At 36.5% G+C, this 22,038-nt stretch overlaps 1 pseudogene; it reads right to left on the bottom strand.

The window, feature by feature from the left end:
* Positions 1-13,058: 13,058 nt before the first annotated feature.
* On the bottom strand, positions 13,059-13,176 carry LOC145297122 (5S ribosomal RNA; annotated as a pseudogene).
* Between the last annotated feature and the right edge of the window lie 8,862 nt (positions 13,177-22,038).

The raw sequence follows: 22,038 nt of genomic DNA, 5'->3' as shown, positions 1-22,038 counted from the left end.
GACTTGAAGACATCCAGGTTGTAGTCAGGCGGGAAACAGGCAAACCGAAAGAGAGTTCCACAGCCGTGCACTTCTAAGAAAGAAGCTTTGCTCATGGAATCTACGTTTTGATTTAGACACAGATAAAGAGTGGAGAAAATTAATAACAGTGGTTTCAGCTAGACGGGTGTTTATCATGAAAGATTGGCGAGGGGGGGACCAGAGATTGGAGCTCAGACGAGCACTTCCCATAGAAATAACGATGAAACAAAGACAGGCTCGCAACGTCTCTTCTGTGGGAGAGAGGTTGCAGGGAAGAGAAAAGTGCATCCCCCGCTAAGCCACGAAGTCTATTTTGTACTCTGTCAGTATGGGTGGAGAGAGGTCTTTAAAAAAAGTGATAGTAGGCAGGCAAGCTCGGACCCATAATGCGAATGAGAAAAAAAAAGTGAAGAAAAGCCTAACGTCTTACTAACGTGTCCATCATGCAACTCGAAGTCGAGAGCAGTTGAATTAAGGGTAGTCAACCCAACAGAGACGATGAATTGCAAAAATGTTGACAAAAAAAACCCCGACCCCCTCCTTGTAGAAAACTGCCCAGTTGAGGGTGAAAGAATTAATGCTTTGGGACAATTTTTCGATATTTGTCGCCCGGGAGGCTGAACTTTGTAATGATACCAATTTCATCAGGATCCGTTGTGTGTGTCGAAAGTTTTTAGCATACATACGAACATACATACATACACATAAACAGACGTTTGAGATTTATATAATAAAAAGACTAAGACTAGCAACATCACATCTGTGAGAGAGAAGTTATTACTCGACATGGACTTCTATTATTGTCCCTAAGGAAATAAATTTATTCTATATTTTATATCTATGTATTGTTTTCTATTCAACGGTACAACAGTGACACATAATTATAAGAAACATTGTCACGCATAACCAGTTGAAGAAAAATTACAGACTTCTGAATGTTCCCCCTCCCCTCAAAATGTAATATAGTGTGGACGGCTATATGCAAATGCATGAGAAATGATGTCACTGGTAGGGAAAAATAAAATCTTTAAAAAGTGATCACATTAGAGACGTGGGTAACGTTCAAGATCACATGAGAGGCATGTAGAACGTTCAAGATCACATGAGTGACGTCACGGCCGTAACAATGAGAAAATAAATGTTGTTGTACAAAAAAAAGAAGACGAGTTGAATTATCTTTTCTATTTTTTGACGGGGGGGTGGGGCTAGAGGAAATAAATGTTGTTGTATTAAAAATTAAAAAAAAATTAAAAAAGCGAGTTGAAGCACTTTTTTTATTCTTTGTCTACTTTGCCACTGAGGCTACAAAGTGTGGGTTTCTGGACAACGTTACAAAAAGGATTAGTTAGAGTTTTAGTAAGGGGTTACGCTTAACGATGATACAGTATTATACATTAGTTTTTTTTTTTTTTTTTTTTTTTCTACTTGAAGCTTAAAGAAATGTTTAAAATGAAGATAAACATAGTAATGTGAGGTCCAGGGCCTGGAGCAGTTGTACGCGAAGTTCTTCATTCGTCCTCAGGCAATGCTGGGGTGAGTGTGCTAGTTGATTATGAAGATCCTCTCCTGTCTGCAATAGTGTTTTAGTCTTTATGTATAAAATATGTCTTTTCCATTGATTTTCGTTTTCATTCTTGATCAGAAAGTATTTTCCATTGAATAATATCAATAATTACTTTGCCTAACCCCCTCCCCTCCCCTCCTCTCCCTCCTCCCCCCTCCTCTCCCCTCCTCTCCCTTCCCCTCCCCTCCTCTCCCTCCTCCCCCCTCCTCTCCCCTCCTCTCCCCTCCTCCCCCCTCGCCGGACAGTTTATTGTTGTTCATCTTCACAATTTCGTAATTGGGGGGAAAAAATAAATAAAATAAAATAAAATAAAATAAAAAATAAAAAAAAAACTCATCAATTATGAAATTATGTCTTAATTGGATTTCACCAAAGTCTCAACTTGATAAAACAAACTCAGACTTGTGTCTTCGGAAAATATTATGAACTAGAAGATGTACCCGGCGTTGCCCCGTATTAAACGTAGCGTTAAATTCCTTAAAAAAAAAAAAAAAAAATGAAAAAATAAATAAACTGAGACATGTGCATGCGAGTATTATGTTCTTTCTAAACAATTCACTTCTTGTAAGTAAAAAAAAAAAAAAAAAAAATACTCAAACTGAGATCGAAACCGAAACCGGAACACTGAGTCACGTACGATAACCATTAGGCCAGCTTGTCACGGTCCTTAAAAAGTGTTTTCACACCTATTCATACTTAACATAAAGAAGTTGTCATGTTTCACTGCCACCCATTCAAATTGTAACCTCTTAGCAGCCCTTTTTTTCAGGATGAAAACCGATTAAAAAGTTTTTCACATGTCTGAATATCCTATATACCAAATTTCAAGTCTGTAAATCAAAAATTCGTTGAGTATATAGGCTGAGAAGTGTCTTCACACACACACACACACATTCTTATTTTTATAGATGTATAAATAATAACAACGGGGAATAGATGTAAATAGATTTCTGTTGATAGCACTTCGGTTACTCTTTTAGCTCTAACCAGCAGGATCACGGGCGTTGCCTGTTTTTTTGTTTGTTTGTTTTTTTGTTTTTTTTGTTTTTGTTTTTTGTTTTTTTGCATATTTCTTAAATCACAGGCTGCAAAAAAACATCTCAGTTTAATATTAAAGGGCTTTGTAGTGAGTACATTGCTTTTCATATCTATCTTAGAAACATTGTCCAGAGAGTTTCATCTGAAATAGATGCTTTATGCTGGTGCTTTAACACTTGCCTGTGAAGCAATGGAATGTCTGTTTGTTAAGTTAAAGACTTCAAGGAAGACTATAGAACGTAAAGAATTACCGGCCCTTTCTCAACACAATTACACAGACTTTCACGAGAGGGCGTTTTTCAGCATTCAAATTATCTCCTTTTTTTTTTGTGCTCTCTTTGTCATCCACGACTGGCTGCAAAAGAAAACATTAGCGGGAGACTCTCACTATTCCGCCAGTCTAATGACCGCTATGAAAATGTTTCCAACAGCAAAACACACTATTTGATATGTAAGACTTAACTCTCAACTTAAATGCGTATCTATATATTAATACGATAGCGTGTATGCTATTTTCTGTGTCACCCTTACATCCGAGTCGTTTGATTGTTATTGACTTCTATCTCTTGTAATAAATAATTTTACTAAGAATTCTTCATAAGTTTTGTTTCCGTTTCGATTATAGCTGATGGCACTCAAGTTTTATATATATATATATATGTGTGTGTGTGTGTGTGTGTGTGTCAAAACATCATTAATTCATTACCCACACAACATCAGCCGTACTTTTTTTCCCCCCTTTCACATATATCCCACACAAGGGGCATTTCAGGTGGTCACAAATGGTTATATAATAACAGAGAAGAAATGCAACATTTTAACGTAATTATGTTGCCAATCGGTCGTGCTGATATTCCTCCACTTTCAAGTTTCTTGTCACTGCATCTTTGAGTTTTAACCTTGACCTTCTCTTTGCAGAATCAGTAATTGTAATGTTATAAAATGCTTCAGCTCAAGGGTGTCAACAAGAAAATTGAACAGAACAAAGACGAATAATTAACAACAGCACGCTCCCAGAGTAAACTGATTCACACACTTTATATATAAATATATATATATATATATATATATATATATATATATATATATATGTCAAAACATCATTAATTTATTACCCACACAACATCAGCCGTATAGAGCAATGGCGAGAAGCCTTGACTGTCAGGTTTCGATCCTGGCTTGAGGCAGTTGCCTGTCCAGCCGCACTGATGACCTGCGAAACAGTACTGTATGTGGATGACTATATATATATATATAACTACTTCATTTACTCACATAAAATTAATATACGAAAGTATAGATTTATGCGTAAACTTTAAGTATTTACTTCAAAAGTGCTCAATATGTAGGTAGAGCTAGTTAGTAATTTATAAAATATATATGGCGATTAAGCTACACTGAATATTCGGCGTTTCATCCACTCTAGGATTCGTCAGGCTTATATATATGTATATACATATATTTTTTTTTTTTTCATATATTTTTTGTTTCGCTTTCAATTAAAGCTAATGCACCTAAGTCATATGGATATTTTTTTTTTTTTACAAAGGAGTCACCACTTATCAAGGCCCAGAAGCCACTTGAAGATAAGGATTAATGGGTATACATGGATTGATCATAAGTAGTGGAGATTTTGTAAATTGGATTACTTAGGGGGACGGTTCATCAAGAATTTGTTTACATTGGACTTGAAGACAATCAAACTGTAGTCAGCTGGAAAGCAGGCAAACGGAAGAGAGTTCCACAGGCGTGCTGTTCTAAAAAAGGAGCTTTGTTCATGAAATCTACATTTAGGTTTAGGCACAGATAAAAAATGGAGGAAATTATTCATAGTGGTTTTGGCTAGACGAGCATGTTTCGTGAAAGTTTGGCGAGGGGGGGACCGTAGCTTAAAGCTCAGATGAGCGCTTGCCATGAAAATAAAATAAAGCAGAGACGTGCTCGCAAGTCTCTTCTGTGGGAAAGAGGTTGCAGGGAAGAGAAAAGGGAATCCCCCACCAAGCTATGAAGTCTATTATGAACTATGTAAAGGCAGGATAAGTTGCTTCTAATAGCTCCTGCCCAGATGTGGCAACATTACTCCATCGTTGGCCGTACCTGGCTTTTATATAGGTAGAGAATTGTATCAGGAGTGAGATATCCACTGGAGCAGTAGAAGGATCCCACCATTTTTCCAGCAGCCTTGGCAACGGATTTGATGTATGCGTTCCATTTTAGATCAGGAGTAAAGGTCAAGCCCAGACGTTGTCAAAACATGGAGCCTCCCCAAGATGACAGCCATTCATTCCAATTGATGCCAGATGCGGATCAGAGCAGTGATGATGTAAAGATAGGAGCTTGGATATATATTTTTTTGAAAATCACAACTTTATAATGCATAAAAATCGATAGAACATTAACTTTATAATAATATATACGAAATCTGCAAGAATTAAAATATCATATTTAAGCGTACTTTACGACCCCGGCGTCCCTGCTAGCTTAGATAAGTATTTTTGCAGTTTTAACAAAAGAGCTACAATAATATCAGAGCATCTCTATTTACGCTGAACATCTACAGAATGCCAACAGCAATATATTACGTATTAATGAGTCCCACAGGTCCCGCTAGTTAAACATTATTTGCAGACTATCCTGAACACATCGTCATGGATACAATTTCATAGCAAATCCAATCGAGTTCATCAACTGTTCCAATATTTTTTTCTATAAATGAGGGTAGAGATTTAAATGCTGCCCACCTTTCTCTTTGTCTTTTTTTTTTACAAAGGAGTCACCATCAAGGCCTTGAGGCCAGTCGAGGATAAGGGTTAAAGAGTGTACAGTAGTCAATTGGAAAATATTGTAGTAATCGTTAGTAGTGGAAATTTGGTAAATTGGATTACTTAAGGGGAACGGCTCATCAAGAATTTGTTCGCGTTGGACTTGAAGACGACCATATTGTGACACAAGTTTGGTAAAGTGAGAATGTCAAGCATGCTCCCCTAAGGGAGTGCCACTCTTGCCTAGAGAAAATTGTCTGAGCATTCTGTCATCGTTCCCCAGTCGGGGTGCCTCAGGCAACAAGCAATAAACTTACCTCACTCGAACGCTGGGTGGCAAAGTCTGGGAGGGTGGATCTCCTAGGTGTTATCCAGGTAGTGTACCTCAGTCCGACAGGTATAGGGCCAGTTCCTGGCCCCGCACCTGTTGGGCTGATTGTCAAAAATTAATTTTTGACTGATACTTTCTATCCAAGTCTCCAAGCAACTGAAGCAGCAAGGAGACTCATCTTCACAATCCAAAGGTTCTGCTCATAAACACTGGTGATAGGAACTGACTAATCAAATGGAGCCCTGTTCTGCTAGCAACCAATCAGAAACCAGATTTGCTCCATAAAAATATTAAATCTTTTAGAATTCCCATACATAATTTTTCGTGTCCACATGCGAAATTTTTTTCCTCTTTGCCTGCAAAATTTTAAAGTCTAGGACTTATACAGATCAGCTACCCACTGAAAACACCTTTTCATCTACAGGACTTATACAGATTGGCTATGCATCAGAAACTTCCAAAATTAAACATAGCTTTCAATTCAAAATGAACCATAAAAGTTTTTTTTATTATTGATATACTTCATTATTTTTCGAGTTATTACTTTGTTTTCGTTGATACACGCTTGTATTTGGACAGATAAATAAAAAGTGACACTGCCCAACTGTTGACCATATTGTTCCCTAAAACCCCTAAATTACCAAAACCAAAGTGATGATCAGTGTTTGTAGCGTTAGAAATCCCTCAGAAAGAAGAAAGTTCTGCTTAGTTTGTGGAAATGAGATTTTTTTTTGTAAGGGTTCACTACTTATCAAGGCCCAAATGCCACTAGAGCAAAAGAGTTAATGAGTATACAATGGTCCTCAGGACAACGGCATAGTAATCATTAGTCATGGGTATAGTTTGATTATTTAAGGGGATAGCTCAACAAGAACTTGCTTACATTGGACTTGAAGACGACCATATTGTAGTCAGCTGGAAAGCAGTCCAGTGGAACAGAGTTCCACAGGTGAGCAGTTCAAGGAAAGAAACTTTGTTCATGGAATCTGCGTTTAGATTTAGACACAGATAGAGAATGGGAGAAATTGTTGATAGTGGTTGTAGCTAGTTGAGTGTTTTTGTAAAAGTTTGGCAAGGGGGACCATAGATTGGAGCTCAGGCGAGAATTTGCCATGAAAATAACGATAGAGCAGGGACAGGCTCGCAACATTTCTTCTGTGGGAGAGAGACTTCAGGGAAGAGAAAAGCCAATTTTTGAACTCTGATGTGGCAACAGTACTCCATCCTAGAACGTACTTGGCTCTTATATAGGTAGAGAATTGCATCGGCAGTGAGAGATACCATTTTTCCGACGATTTTGACAACGGATTTGATGTACGTGTTCCATTTCAGATTAGGAGTGAAGGTCAGTCCCAGAAGCTTGTCTAAACATGGTGCTTCCCCAAAAGGGGAGCTATTTGTTTCAGTCAGATGGGGGTCAGAGCGTTGATGATGGAAAAATAGAAGCTTGGTTTTAGATGCATTAAAATTAACCAGCCACCCACCCCCTCTATTGCACCACGTACTGAAGATCAAAAGAGAGAGAATCAGAAAGATCTTTTTTCATTGCCAACCTTTGAAGTGTTGCCATAAATTGTGGTGTTGTCTGCATAAATGTCTACGAATGATCTAAGAATGTTATTTGGGAGATTATTGATGAAGATTAGGAAGAGAGTTGAGAGCAATTCAATTTTGGGGGTACTTTTAAGCATTTAGTATACGAAAAATGCAGTGGAGTCGCATGTAGGTTGAGAAAGAATAACCAGCTTATATGCAAAAATTGTAAGAAAATGAAGATGAAGGAGGACTCGGATGCATAGAAAATATATCTGAATGGCAAAGTTAGGTTATTCAGAACTTTTGATTATCTTAGTAATATCATTGAAGCACATGGTATTGGAGGGTTAAGAATAGATGGAGTAAGTTTGGAAAATTGTTGCTATTACTAACCAGCAGAGAATTACCAATGTCGATCAAGGGAAGAGTCTATCAGACGTGTGTGTAGTATGACGATATATTAAAATGACACCTGGCCAGTAAGGGTTGAGTATATATGTTGCATGGAGAGAAATGAAATGAAGATGATATGATGGATGTGTAATGTGAATCTCAAAGACAGATTTAGTTATATCTGATGACTTCGGAAGAAGATTAAATTTGTACATTATTAGGAGATGTGTACGGAACAGGACATCATTGGTTTGGTCACATTGAGAGAAAGAAAGTTTTTGGATTAGTAGATGCATAACAGTCAAAGTGTAACGTTACATTTGTTTACACACATGTACAACCAACACATAACAGAGTACGTCGCAAGGAACATAGCACAAGTAATAACTCAACTTTTTTTTATAACAACGTCATTTATTTCCTCATTCTTCCGCCGCATGTGACTTCTTATTATGGCTGTGACGTCTCTCACATGATCGTCTTCTCTAACGTGCTCGCTCTCCTTTTATATTGTCTCTATATAGTGGCGTCATTTTGTGCTCTGCTACAAAGGTAGCGAGATCAGTTCGCAGTAGAAGACCAAGAAACTAAAGTGGTAAGAATGGAGTTAAGTGAAAGAGGGATAAATAAAGACCTGGCCACAGAGAGGTTTAGTTTGGAAATCAATTTCTAAAAGCCTGGTTAGTAGATGGAGGACAGTTAAAGTAGTAGTGTTAGTATTGCATATTATTCTGGTTGTACACGCACGCATATGGAGATATGTTGACAAATCTTCAAAACAAGAAATGTCATCAGAGATTATAAAATTGGAATGAATGTACAAAAGCTTTGGAATTCAACTGACCAATGTTTCGAAATTGTAAGCAACCACTTGGAATGTGGCTTTGATTTGACAATCGTGAAGATGTGTCAATATAAACAAATGAATGCGGGTTAATCAGATAGAGGGAGACAAAACAGCAGAGGAAGCCAACCGGGTCATCAGTCGTCAACAAACCACCTACCACTTCACCTCTCTCTCTCTCTCTCTCTCTCTCTCTCTCTCTCTCTCTCTCTCTGGAATAATGTGAAAATATTGTTGAGAGAATAAATTGTCACGTTTTTTTTTATATCCAAAAATTCAAAGCGCACTTTGGTACACGATTTATGAAGTAAATAGACGATACGGTAAAAAGAATAGAAGTACTGCATAGCGTAACATTTGGTGACAAAGGAAGGTCAAGGAAAACATGGGAGGAAGTGATAAGGCGTTCAATACATTGCATGTAAACGTGATTTACTATCCTAGTCATGATGATGATGATCATCATCATCAAGTGGTGTCCTGCCGAATACATGCATTGACAGCTATAGCTCTCCATCCATCTATCTTTCTTCTCTCTCAAGGCATTCATGAATTCATTGTTGCTCCTTTGCTTCTTCTACCCACAATCTTTCCCATCAAACCAATCTGTTCAATTCCGCTTTTTCTGTAGACATGGCCCATGAATCTTATTTGTCTTTTTTGTACTGTTTTTATTAGAGACCTTTCTGTGTTTGCCATTTCTAATACCTCCTGGGTTTTTTTTTTGGTTTTTTTTTTGGTTTTGCTTTTTTCTTAAAAAAAAAAAAAAAGAATCAACGGAGTGGAGGGTGGGGGGCTCTGTAACTAAAAAAGAAAGACGAAACAATTTTTTTTTATATATAAATGTATTTTCTTTAATCTTTTGGCGCTACGCATTCTTCAGTTTATTTTAACTTTAAAACATTTTGTGAAAAGCATTTTTTTTTTAACAAGTTGTATCGATAGTTAATTTTTCTCGCAAAGAAATGAATACACAAAGTATTAAACAATTACTTTTGTTATATTCGGTCAAATGTTCAAAAGTTGATTGTTGAATGCCCCCCTCCCTCTCTCCCTCGTGTGTGTGTGTGTGTGTGTGTGTGTGTCCAAATAAAGACTGAATAGTTCTATTTCTATAGTTTTGGTCATTTGCAGCTAAAAATTTGTCTGACATCACTTTCGCCGAATGGCTTTGTAAATAAAGAAGTGGAGAAACTTTAACTAACACCGTATATTTTTACATGCTTTCCACCTTATCCTCATCAAGTGGTGTTCTACCTGGTACATGCGATCCTGGATATGACCTAAAACTATATCCGATGGTGAGGCCCCACCTTGCGGGCCTTGGAGTGTAGAGCCACCCTTTAATTGCCATTGCTTCCAGGTCCACTCTGACCCGGAGTGGTAGTACCTGTTAGGGTCCCAACTATGGGTGTAATAGAATCTGACTTTAAAAAAAATATATATATATATATATATATATATATATATATATACTCTATTAAATATTGTTCCTCAAAATAACTAGATTCGGCATTAAATAACCTGAAAAAGGTTGATATGCCATAAAACAATCAACCAACCAACCTGGTACATGCATTGACGTCTATGGCTCTTCATCTATCTCAAAGCATTCATGAATTCATTGTTGCTCATTTTTGATGTTGCCAAGGTATTCAGATTGTCAATGTATGTTTCTTGCTATCGTCCTGTGCTTCTTCTACCCACGATCTTTCCCGTCAAACCAATCTGTTCAATTCTGCTTTTTCTGTAGACATGGCCCATGAATCTTATTTGTCTTTTTCATACTGTTCTTATTAGAGACCTTTCTGCTAGGAATTCAATTACGCATCTCTGCTTCTGACCCACTGACTGATCTTATCCCAATAAGCACTATATAATCATATTTGCTTTAACGTTCGAGCTCATCACCGTTTAATATTGTAAGTTTTTTTCTTATATTATTCCAAAAGTAATGCCTCCTAGTTTTTTTTTTTTATTCTTTTTTTTTTGTTGTCATATGCTGGTGCATCTGCTTCTAGTCTTTCACTCCTGGATAGGGTTCAAAAGAGAGTCACCAATCTGATAGGTCCTGGACTGTTATCTAAGCTTGAACCTTTGTCCCATTGACGAAAATATTGCATTCCTCTGCCTTTTTTTTTTTTTTGTTGTTGTTTTTTACATAGGCATCACCACTTATCAAGGCCAAGAGACCACTTGAGGATAAGGGTTAAAGAGTGTACAGAGTGGGGGAAACTAGTGATAGCGTTTTCTGCTAGACGGGTGTTTCTTGTGAAAGTTTGGCGAGGGGGAACCATAGAATGGAGCTCAGCCAAGCACCTGCCATCAAAATAACGATAAATAAACTCGCAACATCTCTTCTGTGAGAAAGAGGTTGCAGGGAAGAGAAAAGGACATCCCCCCACAAAGCTACGAAGTCTATTTTTGAACTCTATCAAGGCAGGATAAGACTTTTCTAGCAGCTCCTGCCTAGATGTAGCAACAGTACTCCATCCTTGGACGTTCTTGGCTCTTATATAGATAGAGAATTGCATCAGCAGTGAGATATTTACTGGATCGATAGAAGGATCCCACCATTTTTCCAGCGCCCTTGGCCACGGATTTAATGTATGTGTTCCATTTAAGATCGGGAGTAAAGTTCAAGCCCAGAAGCTTGTCAAAACATGAGACCTCCCCAAGACGAGAGCCATTCATTTCAATTGATGCCAGATGGGGATCAGAGCGTTGATGATGTAAAGATAAAAGCTTGGTTTTAGATGCATTAAAAGTAACAAGCCACCTCTTTCCCCATTGTGCCACTTGCTCAAGATCAGAGGAGAGAGAATCAAAGAGAACTTGGTCGTTTACAGTCTTAGATGTGCTACCATAGATAGTAGTGTCATCAGCATAGATGTCTACGAATGATGTAAGGATGCGATTTAGAAGATCATTAATATAGATCAGGAAGAGAGTTGGGTCCATGATGGACCCCTGAGGGACTCCAGCATTAATACTAAGAGCTTCTGATTTTTGCCCATCAACCACTACTCTTATGAACCTATAAGAGAAATGATTTAATAATTGAGAAGACATTTCCAGTTATACCGTAGCTGGAGATCTTGTGAAGTAAACATTTATGCCATACTCTATCAAAGGCCTTTGATATGTCAAGAGCAATTGCCCTGGAAAGGTAGTCTCCATCGAGAGATTCGCTAATCCTATGAGATATAACTGTAAGCACATCTGCTGTAGATCTAGCGGAACGGAAACCATATTGCGTGTCACTAAGAAGGTTATTTTTGCTAAGATGGTTGATTACTTCTCTATTTAACACAGATTCCAGCAACTTACTCATGACGCACAGGAGACTTATTGGCCTGTACTGTGAAGGAGATGAGCGAACACCTGAATTCTTAAATATGGGGCATACTGATGAGATTTTCCAGAGTGACAGGAAGCAATTCTCTTTAAGACAGCGTTTAAACAGTTTTGTAAGGACGGGCGCAAGTTCTGGTTGAAGTCTTTTGAGTACTATAATTGGAATACCATCAGGGCCGGTTGCTTTACTGGAATCAAGGTTTTTGATTAGCTTGCCAACATCACGTACAGATATTTGTATATCACGTAGCATGCTTTCTGATACAGGAGAAAATATTGGAGGTTGGCAGCCTTGGTCGCAAAGGGTAGAATTAGCTGCAAAGTTCTTGGCAAAGAGTTTGGCTTTGTCTGATGCTGACGAGATTAAGGTCCATTTATGAAAGTTGGGATAGAGCACACGCTTCTGTTCAGGATTCTGTTTGCTATTTGCCAAAACTGATGGGAACCAAGCCGCTGCTCAGCTACTTTGGACTTGACAGACTGAGCATACAACTCTCTTGCTTTCTTTATTACTTTTTTACAGTGGTTGCTGGCAGTTCTAAAAGCGGCTTTAGTCTCAGTACATCTGAAAAATAAATTGTGCAGCATAAAAGGTCGCTCGTTTTAATGGTAACACTTCCGTCTTTGTAGTTCTTCAACTTTCTGAGTTAAAAAAATAGTTTTTACTTTTGGAACGACCCTCGTACTTGTGACACAGAATAGATACTAAACTACATGTTAGTTTTGGGATTGAGTTATGTTGTTTAAAAAAATCCATTTTAATTCTCCTAGTTAGTCATAAATAGTAATTAACTGAACAAGTCATTCATGTCACGATTGAGCTATCTATGTATTACTCTCACCCTCTCTCACCACCACCACCACCACCACCACCACCACTCTAATATTTCTTAATGGCTCTGCGAGCATTTAGAGAAAGAGGGACTCTCTTTTTTTTTTTTTAAATAATTTATATCATGCGTTTGCACATACCATAAACACATATATAAATTAGATAACAAGATAATAGTTTTACTTTTATATTATTGATGCGATGCCTCCATTCAGCCTCAAGAGACAATGAATACCCCTTTGTAAGGTTAATTGCACATGTAATTGTGAGGTAAGGGTTGCGCAATATCCAACCACACCTCTCCTGAATCGGTACTGCTTAAGTCCAGTGGCAAGTAGACGAACTAAATGACTGGAAACAATGCAGAGATAAGCGGAAAGCACATACAGCACCTAGTATTCCCAAATGGTCACCCATCTTAGTACTGGCCAGACTCAAGATTGCTTAACTTCGGTGACCAAATGGGAACCGGTGTACCAAGGTGATTTTGCCGTATATTATTGATAGCGACATTAAATTAATGTTGATGATGATTGTTGTTGCTGTTTTTGGTGTGTTCACCCTACAGATAATAATGAACTGTTCCACTTCTTATTATAAATTTTCCTATTGTGTGTGTGTGTGTGTGTGTGATGTGGTTTATCTCAGCCTACAGGCAACCCACCCAGGCAAGTTAGGTACCTAAATGAAGTTTATGACCCAGTGGATGTTTTAGTGATATTTATATCCATGTTTGGTGTATGGAAATGCAAAAAAAAAAAAAAATGCAAAAGATAACGATTTACTAAACAACGTTTTATTTACTGGATATTTTTCCAGTACAAGAACCCAAGTTTGCCCAGCTGGCCAAACTTGGGTTCTTGTATTATAAATTATTATAAAGGCCAGGAAAATATGTCCCTCGGCGTTAACACAAGGATTATGATCGAGACTTTCACTCATGGCAGTCGGACTGACGTATATCCACGCTCTTCATGTGCTGCATTCTTTCTGTTGAATATATTTTGTTTCCACTAATTCCAGACTCTCATGCGACCATAGCAGTTGTCAGTGAGAAACCAATGGTAAACGGCTGTTGCAATAATGCAAAATGATTAATAATTTTCAAATATATGTCATCTATTTGATATTTATTGTTGCAGTGTGTCCACCCTAAAGATAATAATGAATCCTTCCACTGATGATAAAGATTGGGAGAATATGTCTCTTGCTGTTAAAGTTAGGCATGATTTTTTGCAGTCGGGCTGACGTATACCCACATTCTTCATGTGTTGGATTTGCTTTTCTGTTCAATATATTTTTGTTACTATTCATTACAAACTGTGTTTTTTTTTTCAGATCATTACAGAACTACAACAACAACAACAAGGAGGAGGAGGAGGAGGAGGGGGGTCTATTAAATTCATTATTATTTTGGCTGATACCGGCAGTGAATGAAGCCATTTTTCTTTTCTCCAAAAAAAAAAAAAAAAATTTTAAATCTCTATTTTTGTTTTTATCTTTAGTGATTCCCCGAAGAAGCGATCGTCAATCTTCTGAAATCTTTTCAAAGGAAGAATTAAAAAAAAAAAACTCCCATGATGCTTCATTTGTAAGAAAATTGGAATTATAAACGAATATCAATGTTAATACTTACGTTACTTATGCTAATTGAAATCTGTGCGGCTTCAGCATGATTGGTCGATAAGTGTAATTAGATATTTTTCCCCAATTAAAAATAATTAAATCTTATTAACATCATTTATTTATTTATTTATTTATTTTTGTGTGTGCGCTTCTTCGTTCTTTTTTTGTTTTGTTTTGTTTGTTTTTTTTAGGTTTTAATCTGGACAAGATGGAGGACACGTTCCTATTATTTCATGACAAGATATGTGTCAAGAAATTGTCAGATATTTTTGTCAGGCTAACAATGATTCTTTTTATCTTTTTTCACTCCAAACAAGGCATATTGCCACATTAGGGCAGGTCGGTTTGCAACTTTTTTCAGAAAATCAACATGGCGCTGGTGATGATAGTTGAGATTTGATGTGATAAGAACATATACCAAAAATTAGATTCCTATCTTGAACAGAAAATTGAGCATTTAATTTTAAAAATCGTGTAGAAAAATGCTGAAAAATCCTTCATTTTAATAGCATTTTTCACAACACTGACTTTGAAATTTCACTATTTTTATAAAACATCCAATTAAAATATTTATATGAAATACACTGAAAGAAAAATAAATACATGAATTATAATTTTAATTATGAATCACAATTAGCAAAATATCTAAACTTTTACTGCATTGATTAAACAAAAATTGTAAAAAAAGCTAATTAGCAACTAAGTCTTTTAAATTTCACAATTCAAAAAGATATGTGGAGATGTATTACACAATATAACAACTTGATACAAGTTACAAAACCATGTATTTCAATTTTTTTTATTAGAGGCAATAATATAAACTTATAATAGAACTAAATTGTTCTGTATAATTTCCTTTTGAGGAAAATGAAAGTCCAATTTGCTGACACAATGACTTGTAATGTAATAATGTGTCTATGTCTTGCTTGCTGCCCATATACAACTTTTTGAGAAAAAAATCAATCAAATTTGACCAGTGTGTGGCTGCAAAATTGATAGCAGTAATCTTTTACATTTTTGAGTTGTTCACTATTTCTGGAAAAAACAACACACACACACACACACAAAAAAAAAAACAATTTGAAAACACTTATTTTTTTATATTTTTGCGATGTAAAACTAACTATTGTTTGAGTAAATTAAGTAAACTAATAAAATTTAATGGATAAATATTTATTTACCTAATGGACAGAATGCCCTCTTCTCTCACATCCAATTCAGCTGAGTTTATCATTGATATTATATTTTCCGGAAGTAGTGCAAAAGGACTATATTTTGAACAGTTTAAAACAGTGATTTGGATTTCAGTTAACTGTTTTGTTCTCTGAATCATATTAAAATATACTGTTGTTGGTTAAAAAAAATATTATTGGTTTGGATCTCAACTGCATACACTTGGATGATAAATTTAACCAAAATGTTTAATTTATCATAGTGTTCGAGGATAGACACCTCTGGTCCATAAACACGTTAACCTTGTGACTTATGTTAGCCATCTTTCTTGATTCAATTGCATGTTTAATAATAGAGCCAGATTACATAATAAACACCGATCTATTATTTTATTTTCCACAAAAAAGAAACATAATTGCAGGTGAATCTATAGAATTAATTTTACCTCCTTGTTAGGAGGACAAGTGCAGACTATGTGCCTTATTTGACAATTTTCAGTGCTGCACTTTACTGCAAAGTCATCACATCTCAAGACAGAAAATTTACAGCTACAAGAAGATATATCAAACAGTCTGCCTAACTGTTCCTTCATTTTTTCAGTTTGACTGCAAGAGGAAATAATTAAACTGGACAGCTTGTTGTGAAGTTGGGGTGCTGTTTCATCCAAATGACAAGGTGGACCAGCAAATTTTGTGAACCACAGGTTAAAACTAAACGTTGTGCTTTTACTGACATTCTAATCTGAAAAGTAAAATAAATAAATGGATTATAACTGAAGGAAACTGTATTAGGCTATCTTCCAGTTTCATACGTAAAAAAAGAAGTGCTAGTTATAAGAAATAATGACAGACTTTGTAGAGTTGAATTAGATGTATTGAAGAGAGAGGACCAAACCAAATCAGAGGCATAGTAGTGTTTAGTTTAGACAATTTTAGCAGATTTTAGCTCCTCCTTCGATAACATGAATTTACTCATAAATAGATTCATTCTTGATGTAGCTGTGCCATTTTAAACGAACGTTTAGTGTTTAGAGTTTGAAAAACCAGTGCTTGTCCATCTATGTTACTATGCTATTTTTAATAGTATTTTCAAGTTAAATTTAATTTTTATTAAATTTCTGTTTAAATTTTTAGGTGAAAGTAAATAATAGTTACTATACAACGTCCTCCTCATATTAAGAATGGCTTTCTAAATAACAAAGTTATTTTAACACAATAACATAAATGTTTTTATTTTTCGATGCCAAAACGATTCCTTTAATTATCTCTCTTTTTTTATTTGATTTTGTTTGAAACAAAATCTTCCCCTGCTGGTAGTAATAATAAAATAATACATTTTTATTGATTTTAAACAACCGGTCAAACTAGATCACCCCCCACAAGTATATTTTCACGTTTGAGCAAAATATATGCATACCGACGATGTGTTTTTACGATAATCGGATAAAAATAACAACTTTATAGTAAAATATTTAGAGATTTATAAAGAATCAGAATCGGGGAAAAATATTGGAATCGCCCCATCACTAATAGCAACTGAGATAGCTGACCTACTTACTAGTGGTTTGCCTCCAACTCCATCTGAGACACCCTCAAACCACTCCCCCTAAATTTCCTTTTGTGAATAGAAGTCACATTTGTAAATTTAAAAATCAACCCTTCTCATGTCCATGATATCATAAAAAAAAAAAAAAATGAACACCTGGAAGGCATGTGGGCCTGATCTCATCTCTGCCATACTGTCCTCTCTATACTTTCAGCAAACGTCTAGCAGAGTCTTGCTTTCCTGGTAGCTAGAAAAATTGCCTCCATTGTACCAGTATTCAAGAATTCTGGTGAAAGAACTGACCTGCTCAGTTATCGCCCCATCAGTCTTTGCTCGACAAATGAGTTTATGAACATTTCTATGAAAATAGTGTCCATTGTTTTGGGAGTTGCACACAACAGTGCATATACAGACGTGCTCTTCATGCGCATCAGCGCATCACATGCACTTCTTGTTGCATAAGAGAGGGGACTCATATTGCAGGGACTCAGAACAGCGATAACAACGAAAATGAAAATACTGAGGGAGAGACATTTACATTCTTCGTACATCATAACAACTGTGATAATTCTTTTTATCAAATTACTAGCATTTCAGTCCGGTGTTGCCCGTGTGTTTAGAGGTGTATGTTGAGCAAAAAAAAAAAATGCGGTCAATTTTTTTTAACTTTGATCCCTATTATGACCCCTTAACATTTGTTTGGGGCTCAAATCAAGTTATTAAGTTAGATCCATGTCCAAGGAACCTATATCTAAAATTTCAAGTGTGTAGACCCAAAATTGGCGGAGGAGTTTGGTAGAGTTCTCAAAGGTCAAATCGTTGAACTTTGACCCCTTAATAGCCAAATTTCTAGCCGAAAACCGATTACAAAGATTTTCCCATATGTATATAAAATTTCGAGTCTGTAGACTTAAAATTGACGGAGTTATTGCATAGGGAAATGTACACAGACACACACACAGACAGACAGACACATTCACTTTTATAGAGAATACAGAGCTAAGCCATTTATACAACAGTTTTTATAACACATATAGAGGGAAGGATTACAGCATCATCCCGTTTGACACACCGGTTCCCATCAGATCACCGAAGTTGCTTAACGATAAGCCTGGCCAGTATCAGATGGGTGACCATGTGGGACTTCCAGGTGCTGTATGTGCTTTCCGCTTATCTCGGCATTGTTTCCAGTCGTCCCGGACTTCTCCTTGCAACTGGACTCAAGCAGCGCCGATTCAGGAGAGGTGTGGTTGAGGATTGTGCAAGCTTTGCCTCACAATTACACGCGCAGCTGCCCCTAAAGAGGGTATACTTTGCTTTTCGAGACTGAATAGAGGCATCGATTTATAGAGGGGAGGAGATACATTATTGATGATGGCAGAGACACATTGCTTGGAGGGGGTCACACAATGTTCAGTTTAAGATGTTGATCAAAACACATTTACCTTTCAGTTGATGGAATGATGACACGAAGACAAACAGTTACAAAACATAGACGGTGATTTCTTTATTCAGCAGCCAGCTGATTGATGACGTCAGGGATTCAAGCCTTTATGATTACATGGCCTTCTCTCCTCCTTCGCTTCTAAGGGCATCAGCTCTCTCTCACTCCAACTCCCTCTCTTCTCTAACTTTCTAACTAACTTCGAACCCCATCTCAATATATTGAGAAATCTCCTTTATGACGTCAGAAGTGTGTTGTCAACCAACGTGGATTTTACTTATGTCTGTCCAAACACAGTTTTGGCAAACAAAGAATTCCAAACTTTAATTGTTCAATATCTAACTTATTTTTAATCATTATTTCTAAACTCGTATTGTCCATTCTTTTAACTGACATATTTAATGTCCAGTTATTTCGAAAAGAATGAACAATCGACTGCATTCCTAAGATTTCAATTATCCATCATCTTTAACACTTGCCTACAGGGTTCGATTCTAGCCTTTCTCACTCACAACAGTGCGTCAATCAAAAATCAGTCAATCAAAAAGGAGATGACTTTTGAAAATATTGTGGAAAAAAAGCAATCTCTCCCTGTAGAAAAGTGCCTGGTTGAGGGTGAAGGAATTAATGTTTTTCACTAATTTTTCGATATTTGTCATCCGAAGGATCGAGCTTCAAAACGATACTGATCCTAAGATTTTAATTATCTTTAACACTTGCCTACAGGGTTCGATTCTAGCCTTTTCCTAATATCATTTTCGCTTATCTAGTCTGCCTTCTTACTTATATGGGAAGGGGACAGCCCTTCTTATCTAACATTCTCACTCGCAACAGTGCATCAACACCCATGCACTTCCCTTCACATGCAGCAATAGAGACTGACCTTTACTCCCCATTTACAATAATGCATAATCACATGTATTACTGACTTCAAACTTTGAACCACTCTCCCATAACCAATCTTCATTATCACAAATATCCCTACTCTAGCTTGCTTTAGATGTAGAGCATTAAATTTTTAATCCATTTAATTTCTAGGAAATATAATTTATCCTGCTCATAATATTTTTGTAGAGAATCCATCTTTCTTCTCAGCAGCAAATGTAAATTATAACTGGAAGCCATTTTTGTTATCAGCAGCAACTTTCGCTAAGAATTATTAACGCTTCTACATCTACTGACCCAAAAACATCATCTTTTAAATTTTGCTAATAATAATAATAATAACTAGTAATACTAAAACATTCTTTCGTTTATTACAACTAAATAATTGTTAAATTAAATTATACTAGCATGCAGACTCGACGTTGCCCGGGAATGAATGAGGAAAAACGAATGTTTCACCCTTTAATATTTTATTGTCATTGAAATCGGTAAAATCGACCATTTTCCAATCTTCCCCAACAGTTACTTACTCTACAATACATTGTAGCCTACATTGCACTGTAGAGAACCTACTGTTGATCTTATAAAATTATTTTTATATAACTTGAATCAAAGTTTGATATGCCAAAGTTAAGTAACTTCTCAAATGCACTTGTGATGTTAAGCTGTATAAGGCGTTAACGTTAGTCAAACTCGCTTGTTCCTTCTTTAATTGGATTTTTTGGATTATCAATTATCAATACTAATCAAGCTTCTTTCTTAGAACTGCATGCCTGTGGAATTGTCTTCTGTTTTCCTGCTTTCCGGCTGAGTACAATATGGTTGTCTTCAAGTCTAACATAAATAAGTTCTTGATGAGCCGTTCCATATAAGTTAACAAATTTACCGAATTTTCATTACTAATGATTACTATATTGTCCAATTTCTACTGTACACTCTTTAACCCTTATCCTTGAGTGGCCTCTTGGCCTTGATAATGTGGTGATGCCTGTGTAAAAAAAAAAAAAAAAAAATGAAAGACATTCTGATACAAAACCTATCTAAGAACACTGCCAGGCAGATAAACTACGTTTGTATGAAATTTCGAAAAAATCGGCCCAGTCGTTTAGGAAACTATAGGGAACTCTCTCTCTCTCTCTCTCTCTCTCACACACACACACACAAAGTTCCTTTCATATAATAGAGATTTTAATTAAAATAGAAACTGATATAAAAACTTTTAAATGTCAATATTGCAATTTTGTAAATGATATCTACAGAAAAAATATCTTATAGTTAACAATATTCAATGTTTTCTTTAGCTATATACTAGCCTGGATGCCCGGTGTTGTCCGGGTGTTTGGGGGTGTGTGTTGAGAAAAAAAAAAAAAAAAAAATATGGTAGTAGGCAGGCGGGCTCGAACCCGTAACGCGAAGGAGGAAAAAAATGTGAAAATAAAACGTGACATCTTTGCCAACGTGCCCATCACCAAACCGGATGTGATGGAAGTTTAAATTAGGGCTAATCAATCAAAAAGAGGGGATGACTTTTGAAAATATTGGTGAAAAAAGCTATCTCTCCCTGTAGAAAAGTGCCCGGTTGAGGGTGAAGGAATTAATTTTTTTAGCCAATTTTTTTTCGATATTTGTCGTCCAAAGGGTGGAGCTTCTAAACGATACCGATCTCGTGAAAATCCGTCACTTCTGTCAAAAGTTTTAGGCAAACATACATACAATACATACATACATACATACATTTAAACAGACAGGTGAGATTTATATTATAGACTAGTCTGGGTGCCTGGCGTTACCCGAGTGTTTGGAGGTGTGTGTTGAAAAAAAAGTGGTAGTAGGCAGGCAGACTTGAACCCGTGATGTGAAGACAGAAAAGAAAGGGAAAGAAAATCCAACGTTTTACCACTACTCCATGACGCAACCGGAAGTTCAGAACGTTAAAATTAGGCAAAGTCAATCAAACTAATGACTTGCAAAAATAGTTTGTAAAAAATTGACCCCTCCTTGTAGAAAAGTGCCCAGTTGAGGGTGAAGAAATTAATGTTTTTGGCCAATTTTTCGATATTTGTCGTCTGAAGGGATGAGCTTCAAAACGATACCAATCTTATGAAAATCCGTCGCCTCTGTTTAAAATTTTAGGCAGACATACATACATACATACATAGATTTAAACAGACAGGTGAGATTTATATTATAGATTAGCGGGGGGGGGGGTTGCCCGAGTGTTTGTGTAAATAAAAAAAACGTTAAAAGAAAAATAAAGTTTTAGTATGAAGGTAGGATTGGACCCTGAAGCCTTGACGCGAAGTTGGAAACGAAAGGGGAAAAAAGCCAGTCACCTAACCATCTCAGCCACGAGGGAGAGGAACTGATAAAGGCATTATATGAAGGTTTATGAAGCGAAATAAACAGGTGCGAGGAAGTGGCGTGGTGTCTGACCTAGTTTTGCGCTGCAAGCCAGATCATTCGCTTTCACTTTTCGAAGATGCGGCGAGCTGATAAAATTTGGGTTGATTAAATAAACATGCGACCCCCATTGTTAAGTCATAGTTATTATGATTTAGACGCGATGTAAAAAGTTTCAAGTATGAGCGAGCCTACCCAGAAGGCCAAGGAAAAATCCCTTTTGTGGACATACACGAAAACGCACACACACACACAAAGATTTTCGCTTTTATATATATATACTAGCG

This window comes from Euprymna scolopes, chromosome 17 (genome assembly GCF_053919585.1).
Source record: "Euprymna scolopes isolate OS-2025 chromosome 17, ASM5391958v1, whole genome shotgun sequence".
In the NCBI taxonomy this organism is placed as follows: domain Eukaryota; kingdom Metazoa; phylum Mollusca; class Cephalopoda; order Sepiida; family Sepiolidae; genus Euprymna; species Euprymna scolopes.
This window is presented reverse-complemented; position numbering and strand designations above follow the sequence as displayed.